Genomic DNA, 21,031 nt, shown 5'->3' with positions numbered 1-21,031 from the left:
TTTATTATTTTCATTGGGGTATCATAAATATGGATAATCAACACCCATTTACATCACAAAAATGTTGTTTCTGGTTACGTCCAGCGCAAACAACGCAAATATGAGTTTATTTATGTGAAATGGCATATTTTCAACAAACAATTTTCGATAAATTGGGTGCAGCCATATTATTTTATGATCTGGGGGGTGGCCGTCTAACCCCGTTCGAAGTGGTCGCTTTTACCCCGCTTGGGCAGATTTTACTTATGAGGCTAGTTCATAAGGATTTTTGTTTTTAATCTCAATCCCGTTCCTCTTATGTTTTGTTAACTTACTTTTTTGGTTTGAAAACGTTATTCCGAATAAAAAAAATATGCGACAAAATTAGATGAAATACATCATTATGGAGTAAAATATTTGTTTTGTTTATTTGTTTTGAAAATCTCAATATAAGCATTGCACAAAATGGCTCAGAATGACAAATATTTTTTACTTGAACAGAGTACTAGGTGAAAGTTGATAGAAAACGGCATTTTCATGGTGAACTGCAGGTGGTCCGTCTTACCCCTCTCTCTCTCTCTCTTCTTGGCGTAACGTCCTCATTGGGACAGAGCCTGCTTCTCAGCTTAGTGTTCTATGAGCACTTCCACAGTTATTAACTGAGAGCTTCCTCTGCCAATGACCATTTTGCATGCGTATATCGTGTGGCAGGCACGAAGATACTCTATGCCCAAGGAAGTCAAGGAAATTTCCTTTACGAAAAGATCCTGGACCGACCGGGAATCGAACCCGTCACTCTCAGCATGGTCATGCTGAATACCCGTGCGTTTACCGTCTCGGCTATATGGACCCCGTCTTCCCCTATTATCAGACCACAAAAAAGTAAACGGGGCGCTAAATTTCACATCTGGTAAAATAAATAATTTATTTCTCTGTATAATATCATCAAACATATGTTCTATTTTCAACTATTATATACAACTACAGGGGATAGACAAAATGATCGAGACAGGTAAAATTTTCACTTTTCAAAAAATGTTGAACTAGCTGTAACTTTTCGAAAAGTGTAACGAATATTCTCAAATTTTTACTGGAAGTTCATCAACTATTTGTGTATCAGTGGTTCAAATTTGGGAAAGATCGGGTCATTTTCCACGAAGTTATAAAGATTCTTGGAAAAGGTAAAATTTTTCGATGGCCAACTTTGAGCTATTATATCTCCGGATTTAATAAACCGATTGCGATGAAATTTTGACCATTCACGACTTATATAATAAACTCTGAAAAACATTTGACTTAACTTAAAATTTCAAACAAGAGCAAAAGTTATAGCGATTTTATTTTTCTCAAGATTTTTTAGCAAATTGGTCTATTTTTAATATGCATTCCATTACTTTTTCAATTTGTTGGCGGCTATTTTGTTACTTTCCTTCAAACCACATTTATATATAAGTCAATTAGAGGGAAATTAAATGAACTATAATTTGCATCTTGAATTTTGGAACGATGTTGAAGTTTTGGATGATTTGGTGATTTATTAGAAAAATAATCTAATCGTTATAATTTTCTTCCGTGTTAAGATTTTTAAGTTTAGTCAACTGTTTTTCATAGATCATTATATAAGTAATAAATGGTCAAAATTCCATTGTATTTGGTTCATTGAATTCGGAGATATAACAGCTCAAAGTTGGCTATCGGATAATTTTACCTTTTCCAAGAATATTTATAACTTCGTGAAAAATTGCCCGAACTAGTTGATGAACTTACAATAACAATTTGAGAATATTTGATGCACTTTTCGAAAAGTTACAGCTAGTTAAACATTTTGTGACAAGTGAAATTTTTGCCTGTCCCGATCATTTTGTCTATCCCCTGTACATGGCTGTGGATTAGTATGCCTTAGATTTTCATCGAATTATAGTTAAAATTTTTAGTATATTATCCATTTTGTTTTATGACCATTGGACATTATCACATGTTTAAAATCAAATAAATTAAATTCAAATTAAAATCAAATAAATTAAATAAAAATAAATAAATAAATAAAATCAAATAAAATCAAATACATTTTATTTATATTGCAAGCATATAGACATTTACTGATAAACTCTTATAAAAAATAGTCATATATACCCTAAATTTAGCCTATGACAGCTCTTTGAAGTTTTCGCATTTTTTTACTGCCGCACCCTGTATGTTTTCAAACGCAAGATTCTCTTACAGCAAGCTTTCTTCTTATCCTCTCAAGATTCAATTTATGGATAATAAAAATCCAAAATACTAAATTGATTGCTCAGCAACCATTACATTAACTCTTTTTTATCCATCTAGGTAAAAAATAGGAATAAAAGGTATTTGCTTGTCATTATTTGTCCCAAAAATGGAGTAAAAATCATATGTACACTCTCCGAAGCATTTCAAGAAATGATTTTATTTTTTTGACTAAAATTTCAAATTCCCTTAAAAAATCTAAAAACCTAATTGATTATTGCTTTTATTTTTTGAGACAAGTGTTTTTTTTTCCTTTTTCTGGAATTTTAACTAGTTTTTTACACAATCTCAATCTTTTTCGAAGAAAATTTTAAAACAATTTTATTTTGATTTGAAAAATAATCGGAATGAAACTTGCTAGCGTGTTCGTTCCAAATAGTCTTTTCTTATTATTACAATACTTTTGAAAGATTTTATGAAAAATCTTTGATTTGACTGTATTTTCTTTTTTTTTCTTTATGGCTCTGCATCCGCACTGAGACTTGGCCTGCCTCGCTTCAATTTAGTGTTGTTTGAGCACTTCCACAGTTATTAATTGAAGAACCATTGCATGAATTAGTATATTGTGAGGCAAGTATAATGATACACTATGCCCAGGAAGTCAACAAAATTTTCCCGACCGGAACGGGAATCGAACTTGCCGTCTCCGGATTGGCGATCCATAGCCCTAATCACTAGGCTAACTGGAGACCGACTGACTTACCGATTGACTGTATGTTTTCTCCTTTAAAATGATAACTTTTGAAAATGTCCGAAAATGTCTCAAACAATTCTGATTTTTATTATTTATTAGTCTTCCCACTGTTTCTTTTGAAACTTGTTCTTGTGTTCTGGATTCATCATATTCTCATTAAAAAAATGATCTATATCACGCTTATCAATCCTCTATGAATTCCTTCAAAGTTTCTTCGTGGTCTTTCAAAAAAAAAACTTAAGGGAGCACAGTGAAGTCGCACAGGATCTCTGAAGTTCCTCCAGGGATTCATTTTAGGGTTTCTCCAAAGCATTCTTCTGGAGTTCTCCAACAATTTCTCTTGTAATTCCACTAGGATGTGCTTCGGAGTTATTTTTTTAATTTTTTTGATTTTTTTTTTCAAAGGTTATCTTTAAAGTTTCCTGAGCGTTCTTCATTACATTCCTTTAGGGATTCCTCTTAATATTTTTTCAAGGATTTCTTCAATTTCTCTTGAAATTCTCAAATCAGCCATAAGAATTTATCCAGAGATTCCTCCTGAAGTTCAGGGTTTTTACGCAAAGTTCTTTCCTATGATTTCTTTATTTATCAACGAGACGAAATAGCTGCAAATATTATCAATCATATTTTTAATGTGGCCGGCAGGCTACCCTGGTACCTTGCCCCCATTAAGTAAGTACGATGTAGAAAAAGGCAAAAACTTTATCATACACATAACGGTAAAAAAAAAAAGAACAAGCGAATTAAAATCTGTAGAATGCCGCAACATTAAAATCCACGCAAAATTTATCCGAAATGTTGAACAAGAAAAAACTTTTCTTTCCCTCCTTCCCCAGAGCCTAACCGCACGCGGCGTTAATTTATATAAGCTCCCGGTGCTCCACACCGGAACAAATCCGATTTCAATCACGAGCAAATCTTCTCCCCCCATTGCAAATCCGTCAGCAAATCCTCCATTAGCTACTTAAGCCCTCTCCGATGCTCAGTCAGTCAGTAGTGGAGCGTGTTCGTTCGTCCCTCCTTTTGCAGTCCATTAACGTCGTCGTCATCGGTGGCACCTTATTATCTATGCTCCGGCTCCCCACTCGGCGATGGGGCATACTACCACCGCCGACGACAGAAACCAGACGGTAAATGATTGATATCCTTATCCTTTTCGTTCCGATCCAATGCAGTGGAATGGGGACTGATCGACGCAGAGTGTTGGAAATTGGTTGAGGAGCGCTTAAAGAAGATAAACGATCAGAGATAAGTTTTAAAAAGTTCCAGTGAGTTTTGAATAAAAACAGAGATGGCAAGAATGAAAATGAATGGATGATTGAAAAATAAGTAATTTAATAAGCAACTCAATGCTCAAAAAAAGAAATAAAATAGAAACAGTGTACACAATTGAACATAATGAAAAAATAATATACGTTAAAAAAAATAAAAATGAATAATATTTTGGAAAAATACTGTAAATATTTGAAAAATATCTCTTTAAATTTTAAACTTTTACACAAGAACCTAGTGAAAACACAAATCAACTTTTCAAACAGACTAGTTTCACAGATTTTTGGACAAACATTCTAGTTTTTTTTTTTTTAATTATTATGCTTAGTTGTATTTTAATAAATTCTCATGTTTTCTAAAAAAAATCCAGTTTTTTCTAAAAATTTTAAAAGATTTGTTTTTTTAGAGATTTTAAAATTGTTACTGCCTGTCTTAAATATAAATGTTTACATCGTGTTGTTTAGAAAATGTAATTTTTATCTTTTTTTAACCAATTTGATTTATTATTGGCTGAAATTTCACTTTGTTTGCATTTATGCACTTTGTAAACACATTTTTTTTAAATTTTTGTTTCATTTTTTTTCTAAATTTTCTTCTATTTTTTATTCGATGGCTGTATTTTTCCCGCACAACAGTGTGGCCACACGGATGGATATCACCACCCCACCCCACCCCCCCCAACACAGTTTCCCTCGTGCTCGACCATCATTTCGATAATGATGATTTATTTCGATTTTGCTCTTCCGCTCTAGTGCTGCCACCGGGGTTTCCTAACCTCCAGTATCGTACCGGTTGTCTGTCCTCCTTTGATTGAATTCTCCGAAAAGCAGAGACACCAACTGGATGGTTGGACAGACAAGTGAGCTACCATCTCATCAAGCGTTGTAGCTGTCGTCCCAAGTGGATGACGATGCGATGGGATGAATGGTGGTGATTCTATCTCTAGTCGAAGATAGTGGCTTTCTCAAGCATGATGTTCCGGAAGTGTACGAGGAAGTGGATGTGTGTGTGTGTGCAGGGCAAAGAATTCAATCGAATAGAACTCGCTCGGTAATAGAAGGATGACATTATCTTAATCAAATCCAGAAACGGGACGTGGTTTCGGGACACAAAAGAAATACACCTGTGCTGGATCTGGATGTGTTGTGATATTGTACTTTGTGGTTGTGATATGGTTGAATGATACGGTTCAATGGTATCACTTATGCCACAAAAGTTCAGCCTATTGGACGCAGTGGCTTAATTTCCCCAACAGGGGAGGAAAAAAAAAAATCACTTATGGTATATAGTATGAATTGATCTGAGTTGAAGATAGCAGTTCTGGAATTTGCCCTACCGTTTAAGAGTTTCTTTAAGATGGTGTGTAAAATGTCCATAGATTTATAAAAATCTAAAAATGGAGGTGGTTCTTTTTATTTTTCGGAAACTTTTCTAAAATGTTGAGGGTTGGGTAGGGTAATGAGAACAAATGCAAAAATGTTCAAATGTTAAGCAGTAGACAGATTTTGAAAATCTTTATTGCTTTGCTTTGCTTCAATTTTCTCGGAAATTCGTCCAGGAATTCTTAAAGGACACTTTATAAAAACTTACCAGAAATTTCTTTGGAAATTTCAACAAGAAAATTCAGAAAATGCTTTAATTTTTTTCCAGAAATTCCCACAAAAAAACATTTTGAAATTTTTTCTAAGTATTCATTGGAATTTCAATAATAGTTATTTATGTAACGAGTTGCAAAAAGTTGATTTTTTCAGTTCGAGTCGTACATACGAAGAGTGCTGAAAAATCGAGTTTGCAACGAATTCCATATAAAATTTTATGCAATGGTTTTTTCATAATGCAACTCATTTGAGTTGCATAATATTCATAATGCAACTCAAATGAGTTGCATTATGAACATTATACAACTATTTTTCATTATACAAATCATTTCAGTTGCATAATGAACCAGTTCGGAAAAAATGGCCATTATGGTACTGAAATGAGTTACATAAAATTGAAATTATGACACTGAATTGCATAAAAAGTATTTAGAAATTTCTGTGGTGATTCCTTCAGAAATTCCACAACAAATTCCGGCAGAAGTTTAAAAAAAATTTTGGTCGATATCTGCATTGACTGCATTAGGAATTCCTTCTTAAATTGCTGCTGAAATTCCTTCATGAATTTTTACTGACTTTCCTTCATGTCATTGGAGATTTCCTTCTCCTACGAATAAGAAAAACTGTATTTTTTTTTTTTATTTTTTACAACCCTATATTATGTGCAAATTGATTTTTGCTAGTGAAGCTATTTTCAACTGGAAACTAAGTGCCGAAACGTTGGGTAAACAATAAACCCGTTTTCAGAATAAAGACTGCATAGCCACCAAAAGTTTCCAGTTAAAGTAACAGTCGTCCCCTTAAAAGCAAAAAAAAGCTATTTTCAACGATTCATAGCGAAATTTTTCCTAAGGAACGAAATTATCCAGGTCAATCTGAGGTAGTATATCAAATATTTCCAGAAACTTTGCTGAAATTTCACAAGGCGATCTTTCAGAAAATGTATACCTCAGAAATTATTGCAGGAATAACTTAAGGTAATCCTTCAAAGATACCTTCAAAAATTCTTAAACTTTCATTAGAAATAACCGCATCACAATTCGAAAAACTATCCAACGATTTCGTCGGAAAATCTCGTCGAAATTTAGTCAAATAAAAAACATTCAAGGACTCATATGGATTTTTTTAAGAAACTGCTTGAGAAATTCTTTAGGTGATTCTTTTAAAAATTTCGCAAAACATAACTGCAGAAGTTTAAAAAAATAGTATTTTTAATATTGCTTTGACTGCTTCAGGAATTCTTTCTAAGTTGCTGCTGAAATCCTTCAATGAATTTATATTGAAATTCCTTAGTAAATTTCTACTGAATTTATGGCTTGCTTCATGGGTTTTTTCAGAAACTTCTCCTGGAACTTTTTCAGAAATTCGCTAAGGGATTCTTTACAAATCCTTATATGTTTTATTCGACAATTTGTCCAAAATTTCTCAGAAATTCCTTGTGTATGGAAGATATCAGAAAATTCTCAATGAATTTCTACTGAAATTCTTCCAGGGATATTTTTTTAGAATTTTGTGCACAAATCCATTCAGAAATGCTTCTAGTTGTTTTGGAAAATTCCTTCATATTATTTTTTAGAAAATCTTACAAAAGTTCATAAAAGTTCTGGAGATATTAGAGATTTCCAAATTACACCAAAAATTCCACCAGAACTTTCATAGCGGATACTCTTAAAAAGCTTCTTCTAAAGGTTCTTTCGGAAATTTTCTTCTCGGATTGCTTTATCAATTCTTCCGGAAATCTTCTGCAATACTTTGTTTTGATCAGTTCATAAATTCTTCCATAAAACCCCTCCAGGGATTTTTATCACCCCACTAAAGATTATCCCATGAACTGCTCAAAGGATTCTGTAAGATCACGCTACACGCATTTTTATCAGAAACTCGTTCGAGCTTTCCTCTAGGATTTCTCCAGATACGCTTTGAGGAAGTTTTTCAAATACTTTTTTGAAATTAATCTTCATAAGCCTGTGGAAATTTCTCCAAGTTTTCCATTAGAAAATCTTCCAAATTTTTTTTTTTTTAAATCGTCAAAGGATTCTCTCAAGGGTTTTATTTGAATCACAGAATTTTACAGGGGCTCTAGGAGGTCTTCTCCCAAAAATCTTACAAATGTATATATGTACTAGGGTGGCCCACACTTATATGAAAAACAAAAATTTCAAAAAATGCCAAGTCTTACCTCCTGAATCAGTTGTTTGGACTCCCAGAAGCTATGTTCAAAATTTGAGCGAAATAGGTTGAGCCTAAGAGGGCGCTCAAAACGCTTGAAGTTTGTATGGGAAAACTTGGCCAAATGTATGCAGAAATTTTAAGTTTTCGAACTTTGCCGCTAGGTGGCGCTGTAAGCGTTCAATAATCAAACCCTTTGGTATTATTGTAGGTGACTATATGCCAAACAACTTTGTCGAAGACCGCAAAGTAATCCGACGGCTGTAAAAAAAGTTATACCCTAGGCAAAGTGATGCGAAGTATTGAGATTTCATTATTGATATTATTCCTTTACATGTATTGGAAAAATAATAAAAAAGTTTATTCTCACTTTACCTAGGGTATAACTTTTTTCACAGACGTTGGATCACTTTGCGGTCTTCGACAAAGTTGTTTGGCATATAGTCACCTACAATTATACCAAAGGGTTTGATTATTGAACGCTTACAGCGCCACCTAGCGGCAAAGTTCGAAAACTTAAAATTTCTGCATACATTTGGCCAAGTTTTCCCATACAAACTTCAAGCGTTTTTAGCGCCCTCTTAGGCTCAACCGATTTCGCTCTAATTTTGAACATAGCTTCTGGGAGTCCCAAACAACTGATTCAGGAGGTAAGACTTGGCATTTTTTGAAATTTTTGTTTTTCATATAAGTGTGGGCCACCCTAGTACATATATACATTTGTAAGATTTTTGGGAGAAGATCTCCTAGAGCCCCTGTAAAATTCTGTGATTCAAATAAAACCCTTGAGAGAATCCTTTGATTTGTTAGGAATTTCACAAAAAAAAAATCCTTGTGCATGGTTTGCTTCAGAAATGTCTCCGTGATTTTTACTGAAACTGCTTCAGGGACTTCTTTTAGAAATTCGTGCACAAATTTATTCAAATATTCCTTCAGAACATTCCTCGAAGATTCATTCTGAAATTTTTAACACAATTTTCCAAAAAAATCCTAAGAAACATTAACAGAGATTTGCAAATTTGACCAAGGTTTTGCTATTAATTTCCACAGTATTTCAATTCTGGATTAGTTCAAAAAATATGCCATGGGGTTCTTTCGGTAATTTTCTTAATGGATTGCCTTAAGAATTTCTCGAGTATTTTTTTATTTGAAATTCCAGGTTCTATGTGAATTTTCTCAAAAAATTCTCTTGAGAAACTTGATAAGGATAGGTTCAGGAATTTCTTCATGATTTTTTTTTTTTCAAAAAATCCCTCTCAGATTCCTCCATGAATATCTCAAAAATGCACTTAGAAAGACTTATTTCTCTAAGATATCGTTAATTTATCAGAAATTCATCCATAACTCCCTTTTGAGACTCGTACACGGAATCCTTCAAAAAAATCTTCCAGAGAGGCTTTCAGGAAGTTTTTCCAAATATTTTTTTCAATTAGTCTTTGGATGCCTCCAAAAATTTCTCAAAGTATTCCATCAGAAAATCTACCATGTGGCCCTTAATTTTTTTCCAAGGACACTTTCAGAGCAGATTTCCAATAATTACATCAAAAATACCTCCAGGAATTCTTCTAAAAAAATCGTCAAGGAATTAATTGGAATCATAGAATTTATTGAGAGATTCATCCGTTCAAAACAATCTTCCAGAGGCTGCACCACACATTTCTTCGAGATTCTTGTTTTATTAAGAATTCATATAAATTCCTCCAGAAATTATTCAAAGAATGTTTTGGTAAACCATCCAAAGGTTTCACCAGTAAAACTTTCATGGATTTTTTTTTTTCAAAACACCTTCAGGGGTTTCTTTGGAAATCCTTCTAGGGATTGTTAAAAAAAAAACATGTCATGGATACCTTCAGTAATTTTTTAAATAAATCTTTCTTGGTGTCTTGGGAAATTGCTTCCAGGGAAGCCTCTGTATATTTCTCTTAGAATTCTTTTAGTAATTCTAGGATTTGTTTTCAGAAATTCCTCCAAAGAGTGATCCAGACATTTCTCCAAAAAGTTGATTACAAATCCCTACAGGCATTCATTACATTAAATCTTCGATGAATGCTATGAAAATTTCTCAAAAGATTCTTTATGAAAATTTAGCATTGACTGCTATAAAAATTCCTCCAGAATTTTCGACAGAGCTTCGTTTAAAAATTATGTATAAGATTCCAACAAAGGTTTCTCTTGGATTAATATACAGTCTTCCGAAGACTTCTTAATAAATAATATCATTGGTTGTTTCAGAAATCCCTCCGAGGATTGTTTCCAAAAGTTTTACACGGATTTCTACTGAAATTCCTGTAAGTAGCATTCCGTCAAAATATACAATTTCTTTAGAAATTTATCCGTGGTTCTTTTCCTTTCTATTCTTCTTCCAGGTATTTATGTCGAGCATCCTTTAGGGATTCATTCGAAAATATAAAAAAATAGAGATTCCACAAATAATTACTAATGATAATATTGAATGTATTTTTAAGAAATTCTTGCATGCCTCTCTTCCGAAGTTCCTTAACACATTCATTAAGAACCTATAAAACATTTGAGTTTTTTTTTAGAATTTATTCCAAGTTGTTTTTACAAACAATCTTTCAAATTTCACCTTCCTCCAGAAACTTACCGATGATTCTAAAAAAAATCCAAGAATTCTATTGGTTAAATTTTTAACGAACTTCTGTAGACATTTTTCCTCAAAATTCCACTAAGGATTTGTTCTGCAAATTCTCAATGAATTTCTTAGCAAATTTAGTATGGATTCCTTCATGACTTTTTTTTTAATTCCACTCGGAATTCTTTCAAAACATTATCCAGAAATTTCTCGAGATTTCTCTTAGAAAAACTTACGTGGAATTCTTCAGAACTTCTTCCATGGAGTATTCAGGAGAATACTAGAGGAATTTCTTCAAAAAAATCCGCTGAAGAAATTTTCAGAAGGGCATTTTTTCATAAATCCAGAATTCCAGGATCTTTCATGGAAAGTATTTGAGAATCTTTCTCCTAAATTATTTCCTCCAGATTTCCCAGAAAATCTTCAAGAACTTGTTCAGAAATTTCTTTAGGGCTTGTTTCTAAAAATATTGAAAAGATTGTCTGAATCCAACCAAGGGCTGAAAGTCTCTTTAAGAAAGACAAATCAATCAATTAATCAATCTGAATCCAATCTAATCCGCATCAAAAATTCGGACTAGGTTTTTGTCAGGATTTTTTTGTTAACCTTCCATAGGCTTTTTTTCAGTATGGATTACTGTAGAAAATCATTCAGGGGTTTCTTAAAAAATTCTTCCAGGGGTTATTTTGGAAAAGCCTTCCATGAACTCCATGGAAATTCGAAGGTTTTTTAGGAAATGGTTTAAGAAACTCTTATAGACATTTCTCAAAAAATGCTTCAGTTATTCTTCTGAGTTTTTTTAGAAAACCTTCCATTGATTACTTTTGAGCTTTTTCCAAAAATTCTTCCAGAAGCTTCCCCATAAAACTCTGTTTGAATATCTATGGCAGATTGCCTTCGAGATTGTTGCATGAATTCCTTTAGAAAATCTCACAGTAATAAACGAAAATTCTCCCCGGATTCCTTTAAACAAGTACTCAGGGACTTGATATGGAAATCTTGCATGGGTTACTTCATGCTTTTTTTCATGAAGTGCTTCAACAGCTTCTCCTGAGTTTTCTCAAAGGATTCATCCATATCTATAGGCTGAAGAAAAATATCTATAGATTTCCTCAAAAGGTTGTCCATGGGAAATTTTAAAAATCTCTTCAGGGGTTGTTTTGGATTTTTTTAGGGAATCCTTCAGCATTTCTCAGAATTCTGAATTTCTTTAAAATTTTCGAATTCCTTCGAAAATTATTCCAGGGGACCCTGAACAGAATGCTTCATGGAATCATTCGGAAATTCAACGAAGTTTCCTTCGTAGAACTTTCCAGGGATTTCATTAGAAATTGCTTCGTGGGTTGCATTATAAATCTCACAAGCGATTTTTTTTGAAGAAAACCTTCCATGGATTCTTTCAGAAATCATCCTAGAAAGTCCATAAAACTTCGAAATATTCTTTCATAAACTCCTTTATGAAATACTTCAAAAATGTATTTTTTTTATAAGTTTGCCATGGACTTCTAAACGGATCCGTTTCGGAAATTTCTCTAGAGATTCTTTCAGAGCTTCATCCAAGGATTTATTTCTTGGAGGTTTTAACCTCCAGCAATTTTGGAATTCATATAGGGGGATTTTTTTTATTACCGTACGGGTTTGGGCCGATGGTTCTCAGATTTTCATGAAACCTTTTTCACAGGCGGGGCTGATGTGAACGAAAAAAAAAATTAAAAAAAATCAGGGTCGCATATTTTCCCGGAAAACTCAGATGATTTTTTTTTGTTTTTTCCCGACACTACAAACTTTAAAAAATCCTAACTCAGGAACGAAGCATCATAAAAACAAAATTATAATTTTCTCAGATATATAAAAAAATACGAACTGGAAAAATTTTCCACATAATTTTCCACAGTTGAGAAAATTTGTAAAGAAAACCCGGAAAAGCTATGCTCGAACTCGTGGAGAATTTTCAAAAAAAAATTTTTTTCAGATGGTTATTTTATAAGCTTTAATCACTGATTTTTTTTGCAGCTTTTCTTCAAGAATTTTCTCAACGGTGGAAAATATTGTGGAAAACTTTTTTAACATTACATTTTTTTTGATTTCTGAGAAAATTTTCTGGCATTTTCATCAAAAAACTTTGTTTCTACGATGTTTCGTTCTTGAGTTATGATTTTTCAAAAAAAAATGTATATATGGAACATTTGCACATTTTTATCAAAATTGGCCATAACTCAAAAACGAAAAAAAGTGCATTGTAAAAAATTTTTTTTTTTAATTTTCCACGAGTTCGGGCATAGTTTTTCCGGCTTTTCTTTACGAATTTTCTCAACTGTGGAAAATTTTGTGGAAAACTTTTACCAGTTTATATTTTTTGGATTCCTGAGAAAATTTTATTTTATTAAAAAAAGTTGTATCTACGATGCTTCGTTCTTGAGTTATGATTTTTCAAAGTAAGTAGTGTCAGGGAAAAACAAAAAATAAATCCTCCTGAGTTTTCCGGGAAAGTAGGTGACCATTTCTTCAATTTGTTTTTTCGTTCATATATCCATGAGCCCTGCTTGAGGAAAAAAAATCATGAAAATCTGAAACTCTTCGGCCTAATTTGCCAAATGATTAAAAAAATCCGCATAAGTAATCTTTCACGACCTGATTCAAGAATAGGTTACGTAACTTCTGAAGGATTTTTTTGGAAATTCGGAGTATTTGGCAATTGATTTCTTTCAAACGTATTTGCAAAAGCTACTTCCATATGAAATGTTTTAAGAAATTACTCCAAGATTCCCTTCAAGGATACTTCTGGGTATTTTCTTATAATTTTATTAACTACTAGCTGTACCCGGCAAACTCTGTCTTGCCTACTGCGTTTTTTGACGTTTCAAGTTTCTAGCCAAGCCCAAGTCCCCGGTGGAAGAGGTATAGAAAATCGATTTTCAAAAACTCTCATAAACCTTCCTTGGGTGAAAACTAACAGAACAAAACTAAGACGACCAAAATCGGACGTTCCGTTCGCAAGTTATGCGCGGTCCCACGTATGCCACTGCATTTTTATATATATATATATATATATATATATATATATATATATATATATATATATATATATATATATATATATATATATATATATATATATATATATATATATATATATATATATAAGATAAGATATTTCTCCTGATATATTTCAACGAAACTTAAACAGTAATTCTTTTAGAAAATGACTCAAAAGATTTCCATGAATATTTCTAGCAATTTCTCCACTTTTAGGAAGTTCTCCACTATATTTTTCATTCCACGGTAAAGTTCACTATATTTCTCCCCGAGTATTTCAATGGAATTTGTACAGTAATTCTTTTAGAAATGTTTCAAGAGATTCTCCTAAAAATATTAACAGATCCCTTTGTTTCTCAAAATATTCCACCATGGATTCCTTCATAAATACTTCAACGGAGTCCTTTATTTTCTTTAATAGTTCAATAGAAATTTGTTTGAAAATTTTCGCTTGACTTCATTAGGAATTCTTTCAAGAATTCTCCCAGAAGTCTAAACAAGAACTTTGCTGTAAATTCCTTCAGAAATCCATTTGGAAATCATTTCTAGAATTTTTCTGAAACTTTTTCAGAGGTTCGTTTGGAAATATTGCCAAAGACTTATTTTGTATTTCTAGGATTTCCACGGAAAAATTCAGCAGGGATTTATTCATAAATTCTTCCACAACATTTTTTTTAGAAAACTCAAAAGCAATAAACGTGATAATGTACTGCCCTGATTGAACAATTTCCGATCCCAACTTCTTTAATCGCTCTTTTAATTGGTCCGCATTGTAGATCCAATACAATTTCGTAAGAGGTGTAAGTTTGTGGAATACTCTACCGAATTTCTTGAAGGAAATGAATTCTATTTTAGTGTTTAAGAAGCAATGCAAAGTGTATTTTAATTAGTTTATTTTTGAGTTTTGTATTTGTAATTTGTGTTAGTAATTGTTAGTCTGTTGTTGCTATGACGCGTTCCAGTATTCAATACTTTGTAGCAATTGAAAGATGTAAATCTTACGCTGCGAGTTAAATAATAAATAAATAAATAAATAAATAAATAAATAAATAAATAAATAAATAAATAAATAAATAAATAAATAAATAAATAAATAAATAAATAAATAAATACAACAGGCATAATGGATGGTCCCAAAAATGGAAACGGACAAATCGTCGGAAATTATTCTTAACCTTAATGTCTCAAGGCCTTCGGAATCGTTAATTAAATAAACCGTCTGGAAGGTTATACCGCACGTAAAAAATATGATCGATTAATTGGACTTTGGACAGCAGGAAACTGACCTTCTCAGTCGGGACCTTTTTTCGACGTAAAAATTCTAACTTGAGGGGAAACAGAAGGCACTTGGCTGCACGTTATTTGCATAAATCACAACACCACGCTGCTCTGACTGCTGGTCCCTCTTAGGATTTCTCTGAACCGTGGAGAAGACTCGGGACTAAATAAATGAGTGACCGTCGTCGTCCTCGTCCAGGGGTGCACGGCTAAAAATATCTCCGACGACGACGGTTTCGCTTCTTGGTAGCCCGCCACGAGACCGGCAGCTGAGGTTGAGGTTTCCACCAGGACGGGAGCGTGCGGTCTAGCGCCCATGATGCTGGTGCTAATGAGAGGAGGAAAGGTTGGATGCCTTCCCAACAGACGCTGGAAATTTGCATGAAGACCAACAAATTGAATGCCTAATGAAGTGAGGTTGTGTGCGTGATTCTGTGTTTTTTCTTGCCTCCTTGATTCTTTTTATCAGGATCGATAAGATCTTTGAATAGCTCCTTGTCTCACGTTTCTTATTAGGGCAGTTGTCGGTTTTCTTTTTTATTGTTTTTGTTATGAAATAAAACGAAATTGTTGGCACCCGGTCGAGATCGAAAGTCTGAGTGCTTAGTTATAGGATTAAATATAATCCTATTCAACTCAGATCAAACATATTCCATAAGCTAATTCGCTGCAAAGAAAGATGTTCGAATAGCTTGAAGAAACTTGTTCTAAGAATGTTTTTAAATTCCTTTTTCTTTCAAGAAACCCTACCTTTACGATGGAAATGTGGCAGTCATTCAATTGTTGAACTTCGAGCCCTTTTCCTTTCCCTGACTCATCATGAAATTCAAATTCTGGAAGACGGCCACCGACTGTTGGCTCTCGGCCAACTCAGCTGAACCAAACGCCCAAAGATTGTATCAGAAAGCTACAGCCAAAGAGAGTGATAAATTATTCCGAACCTCCCCCTTCCGTTTTTACAGTTCACAGTTCACAGAGAAATAAACGTTTTTACAGTTCACACAAACCGGCCCTTTTGTAGTGGAGAGGTATACATTATGCGACAGCACGTCCAAAGGCCAAAACCTATCTTAATCTATCCGCCCGGACAGGTGTAAATGAAGATAAATGATGGCAATTATTGCTGCATAATTCGCCATGTTTTTCCCGCGCCTCGTGGCCACCCCGTGAAAGAAGGGAAACGGACGATGGCATCAGGTGTTGCAGCAAGTAATATGATCGATAAAAATGGCAGCATGTACATAACTAGGCGTTCAACATGTGTTCATGTGTGTGTGTGTGATTTGCTTTGTTATCTTTCCCCACACGAGCTAGAATGATGATTCGGACATTTTTCAACGGCAACGAGCTGAGCTGCGAAAATATGAATGTTTTTTTTTCACGTAACTAGGGTAATTGTTCCCATCGTTGTGGTAGTACCTAATGTTGCGGTAATGGCCAATTGAGCACTTTTTCGACGGAAATGTTACCAAAAGGTATTTTTAATAGATGTATTGTGCTTAAATTATGAGATTGCACCATTTGTTTGCTAAGGATTTGCCCAAAAACCTATTTTAAAAAAATATTTTCCTTAATATGTTTGCTGCTGTGTTCCTATTGTTGCGGTAGTGTTCCTAATGTTGCAGTATCCCATATGATTTCAATGGGATACCGCAACATTAGGAACAAATACCGCAACATTAGGAACAAATACCGCAACAATAGGAACACAATGTTCTTTTAGATAAAAACGAATAAAATGCTCATAACAACCTCAAAGTGGCAATATTTCGTTATTTTCCCGTAGATAAAGGATAGATTTTATTATTTTCAATTCAATCCATGTAAAAAATGTGCTTGGGGCGATGCAATTGTGGTTTAAGCATGAACCCAGTGCTTAACTCCTCCATGATCGGATCAATTACCCTAGTTCCGGATGGTTTCGATAAAACATACAAGTTGATCCCACGACAGGTGATAAATACATTCAGCTGAATAGAAATATGTTGTGCTCAAACAAACCACTGCATTGTCAGTATTTTTGTTCGAATGTTATGTCTATTTCATTAAAACTCGAGAAAAAACTTTCAGGAATTATTTAAATAACTCTCCCAGAAACTTGTGAGGCTGTTTCACAATGTCCAGTTAACCTTCATGTGGCCGGCAGGGTACCGGGTACCCAGCGCCCATTTAAAATAACCGGTGTAGAGAAAAGCAAAAAGTTTGTCGGACACATAACGGTTAAGGATTTTCCAGGAATTACCCAGACAAGAATTCTCTCAGAATTCGGACGAACCAGCCAAGGGCTGAAAGCCTCTATAATAAAGACAAATCAGTCAATCTCTCAGAATCCTGACCAGGATTCTCTCAGAATCCTGGCAAGAATTCTCTCAGAATTCTGGCAAGGATTCTCTCAGAATTCTGGCAAGGATTCTCTCAGAATTCTGGCAAGGATTCTCTCAGAATTCTAGCAAAGATTCTCTCAGAATCCTGACAGGGATTCTCTCAGAATCTTGACAGGGATTCTCCCAGAATCCTGACGAGGATTCTCCCAGAATCCTGACGAGGATTCTCCCAGAATCCTGACGAGGATTCTCCCAGAATCCTGACGAGGATTCTCCCAGAATCCTGACGAGGATTCTCCCAGAATCCTGACGAGGATTCTCCCAGAATCCTGACGAGGATTCTCCCAGAATCCTGACGAGAATTCTCCCAGAATCCTGACGAGGATTCTCCCAGAATCCTGACGAGGATTCTCCCAGAATCCTGACGAGGATTCTCCCAGAATCCTGACGAGGATTCTCCCAGAATCCTGACGAGGATTCTCCCAGAATCCTGACGAGGATTCTCCCAGCATCCTGACGAGGAGTCTCCCAGAATCCTGACGAGGAGTCTCCCAGAATCCTGACGAGGATTCTCCCAGAATCCTGACGAGGAGTCTCCCAGAATCCTGACGAGGATTCTCTCAGAATCTTGACGAGGATTCTCTCAGAATCCTCACGAGGAATCTCCAGAATCCTGACGAGGATTCTTTCAGAATCCTGACGAGGATTCTCTCAGAATCCTGACGAGAATTCTCTCAGAATCCTGACGAGAATTCTCTCAGAATCCTGACAAGCATTCTCTCAGAATCCTGATGGGGATTCTCTCAGAACCCTGACGAGGATTCTCTCAGAATCCTGACGAGGATTCTCTCAGAATCCTGACGAGGATTCTCTCAGAATCCTGACAAGGATTCTCTCAGAATCCTGACGAGGATTCTCTCAGAATCCTTCCATGGATTCTGCTGGAATCCTTCCATGGATTCTGCTGGAATCCTTCCATGGATTCTGCTGGAATCCTTCCAAGGATTCTGCTGGAATCCTTCCAAGGATTCTGCTGGAATCCTTCCAAGGATTCTGCTGGAATCCTTCCAAGGATTCTGCTGGAATCCTTCCAAGGATTCTGCTGGAATCCTTCCAAGGATTCTGCTGGAATCCTTCCAAGGATTCTGCTGGAATCCTTCCAAGGATTCTGCTGGAATCCTTCCAAGGATTCTGCTGGAATCCTTCCAAGGATTCTGCTGGAATCCTTCCAAGGATTCTGCTGGAATCCTTCCAAGGATTCTGCTGGAATCCTTCCAAGGATTCTGCTGGAATCCTTCCAAGGATTCTGCTGGAATCCTTCCAAGGATTCTGCTGGAATCCTTCCAAGGATTCTGCTGGAATCCTTCCAAGGATTCTGCTGGAATCCTTCCAAGGATTCTGCTGGAATCCTTCCAAGGATTCTGCTGGAATCCTTCCAAGGATTCTGCTGGAATCCTTCCAAGGATTCTGCTGGAATCCTTCCAAGGATTCTGCTGGAATCCTTCCAAGGATTCTGCTGGAATCCTTCCAAGGATTCTGCTGGAATCCTTCCAAGGATTCTGCTGGAATCCTTCCAAGGATTCTGCTGGAATCCTTCCAAGGATTCTGCTGGAATCCTTCCAAGGATTCTGCTGGAATCCTTCCAAGGATTCTGCTGAAATCCTTCCAAGGATTCTGCTGGAACCCTTCCAAGGATTCTGCTGGAATCCTTCCAAGGATTCTGCTGGAATCCTTCCAAGGATTCTGCTGGAATCCTTCCAAGGATTCTGCTGGAATCCTTCCAAGGATTCTGCTGGAATCCTTCCAAGGATTCTGCTGGAATCCTTCCAAGGATTCTGCTGGAATCCTTCCAAGGATTCTGCTGGAATCCTTCCAAGGATTCTGCTGGAATCCTTCCAAGGATTCTGCTGGAATCCTTCCAAGGATTCTGCTGGAATCCTTCCAAGGATTCTGCTGGAATCCTTCCAAGGATTCTGCTGGAATCCTTCCAAGGATTCTGCTGGAATCCTTCCAAGGATTCTGCTGGAATCCTTCCAAGGATTCTGCTGGAATCCTTCCAAGGATTCTGCTGGAATCCTTCCAAGGATTCTGCTGGAATCCTTCCAAGGATTCTGCTGGAATCCTTCCAAGGATTCTGCTGGAATCCTTCCAAGGATTCTGCTGGAATCCTTCCAAGGATTCTGCTGGAATCCTTCCAAGGATTCTGCTGGAATCCTTCCAAGGATTCTGCTGGAATCCTTCCAAGGATTCTGCTGGAATCCTTCCAAGGATTCTGCTGGAATCCTTCCAAGGATTCTGCTGGAATCCTTCCAAGGATTCTGCTGGAATCCTTCCAAGGATTCTGCTGGAATCCTTCCAAGGATTCTGCTGGAATCCTTCCAAGGATTCTGCTGGAATCCTTCCAAGGATTCTGCTGGAATCCTTCCAAGGATTCTGCTGGAATCCTTCCAAGGATTCTGCTGGAATCCTTCCAAGGATTCTGCTGGAATCCTTCCAAGGATTCTGCTGGAATCCTTCCAAGGATTCTGCTGGAATCCTTCCAAGGATTCTGCTGGAATCCTTCCAAGGATTCTGCTGGAATCCTTCCAAGGATTCTGATGGAATCCTTCCAAGGATTCTGATGGAATCCTTCCAAGGATTCTGCTGGAATCCTTCCAAGGATTCTGCTGGAATCCTTCCAAGGATTCTGCTGGAATCCTTCCAAGGATTCTGCTGGAATCCTTCCAAGGATTCTGCTGGAATCCTTCCAAGGATTCTGCTGGAATCCTTCCAAGGATTCTGCTGGAATCCTTCCAAGGATTCTGCTGGAATCCTTCCAAGGATTCTGCTGGAATCCTTCCAAGGATTCTGCTGAAATCCTTCCAAGGATTCTGCTGGAATCCTTCCAAGGATTCTGCTGGAATCCTTCCAAGGATTCTGCTGGAATCCTTCCAAGGATTCTGCTGGAATCCTTCCAAGGATTCTGCTGGAATCCTTCCAAGGATTCTGCTGGAATCCTTCCAAGGATTCTGCTGGAATCCTTCCAAGGATTCTGCTGGAATCCTTCCAAGGATTCTGCTGGAATCCTTCCAAGGATTCTGCTGGAATCCTTCCAAAGATTCTGCTGGAATCCTTCCAAGGATTCTGCTGGAATCCTTCCAAGGATTCTGCTGGAATCCTTCCAAGGGTTCTGCCGGAGTCCTCCCAAAGATTCTGCGAAATATATCCGAAGATTCTGCTGGATTCCTTCCAAGAATTTCTCGTCAATTGGAATTTCTTCCAAGGATTTCTCGTCATATCGGTTGCAGAATGCATTATCGAATCCAACATATGTAGGAATTGCACTCAAACCTGACAAAAAATCCTTCGGAATCCGCCTTTCTTAATTTTCCCGGAATTCGACGAAAAGTTGCCTTAAAATTTTGCGGCGTATTTCCCCATCATCTGGCACTATATTTCATCGGAATCCGTGAAGAAAATTCTGCACATGTCTAGCAATGGCAAAGCATTCGCTCTAGTATTTATATTACAATCCTTAAAATGGGTTTCTACGAAATTTGGCACATCTGTTCCCAAGTCTGACGAAGAATGAAATACTACTTATCAATTCGATAACGAATTCTGGAAGTGTCTTGCTGCTGGTGAAAAATTTTGTCGGATATCCTTGATATTTTGGAAAGAAACCCCTTTTTCTCTGACCAACGAAAAATACGAAGTTAGTTTTGTAAAAAAACCTTTGAAGTGCATTAAAAATATTGAAAAAAATTTCCCAAAAATGCTAAAACTGCAATAAAATATTTGTCCAGTCATATTATTTTTGTGGTTTGCATTGAACCCA

General features: G+C 35.9%; 1 protein-coding gene across 4 annotated transcripts in view; it reads right to left on the bottom strand.

The window, feature by feature from the left end:
- LOC109408817 (potassium channel subfamily T member 2) overlaps positions 1 to 21,031 on the bottom strand; it is a 564,841-nt gene that overhangs the window by 427,610 nt on the left and 116,200 nt on the right. The gene's annotated exons all lie outside the window — the stretch shown is intronic.

The sequence above is a fragment of the Aedes albopictus genome, chromosome 2, assembly GCF_035046485.1.
Source record: "Aedes albopictus strain Foshan chromosome 2, AalbF5, whole genome shotgun sequence".
Lineage (NCBI taxonomy): Eukaryota > Metazoa > Arthropoda > Insecta > Diptera > Culicidae > Aedes > Aedes albopictus.
This window is presented reverse-complemented; position numbering and strand designations above follow the sequence as displayed.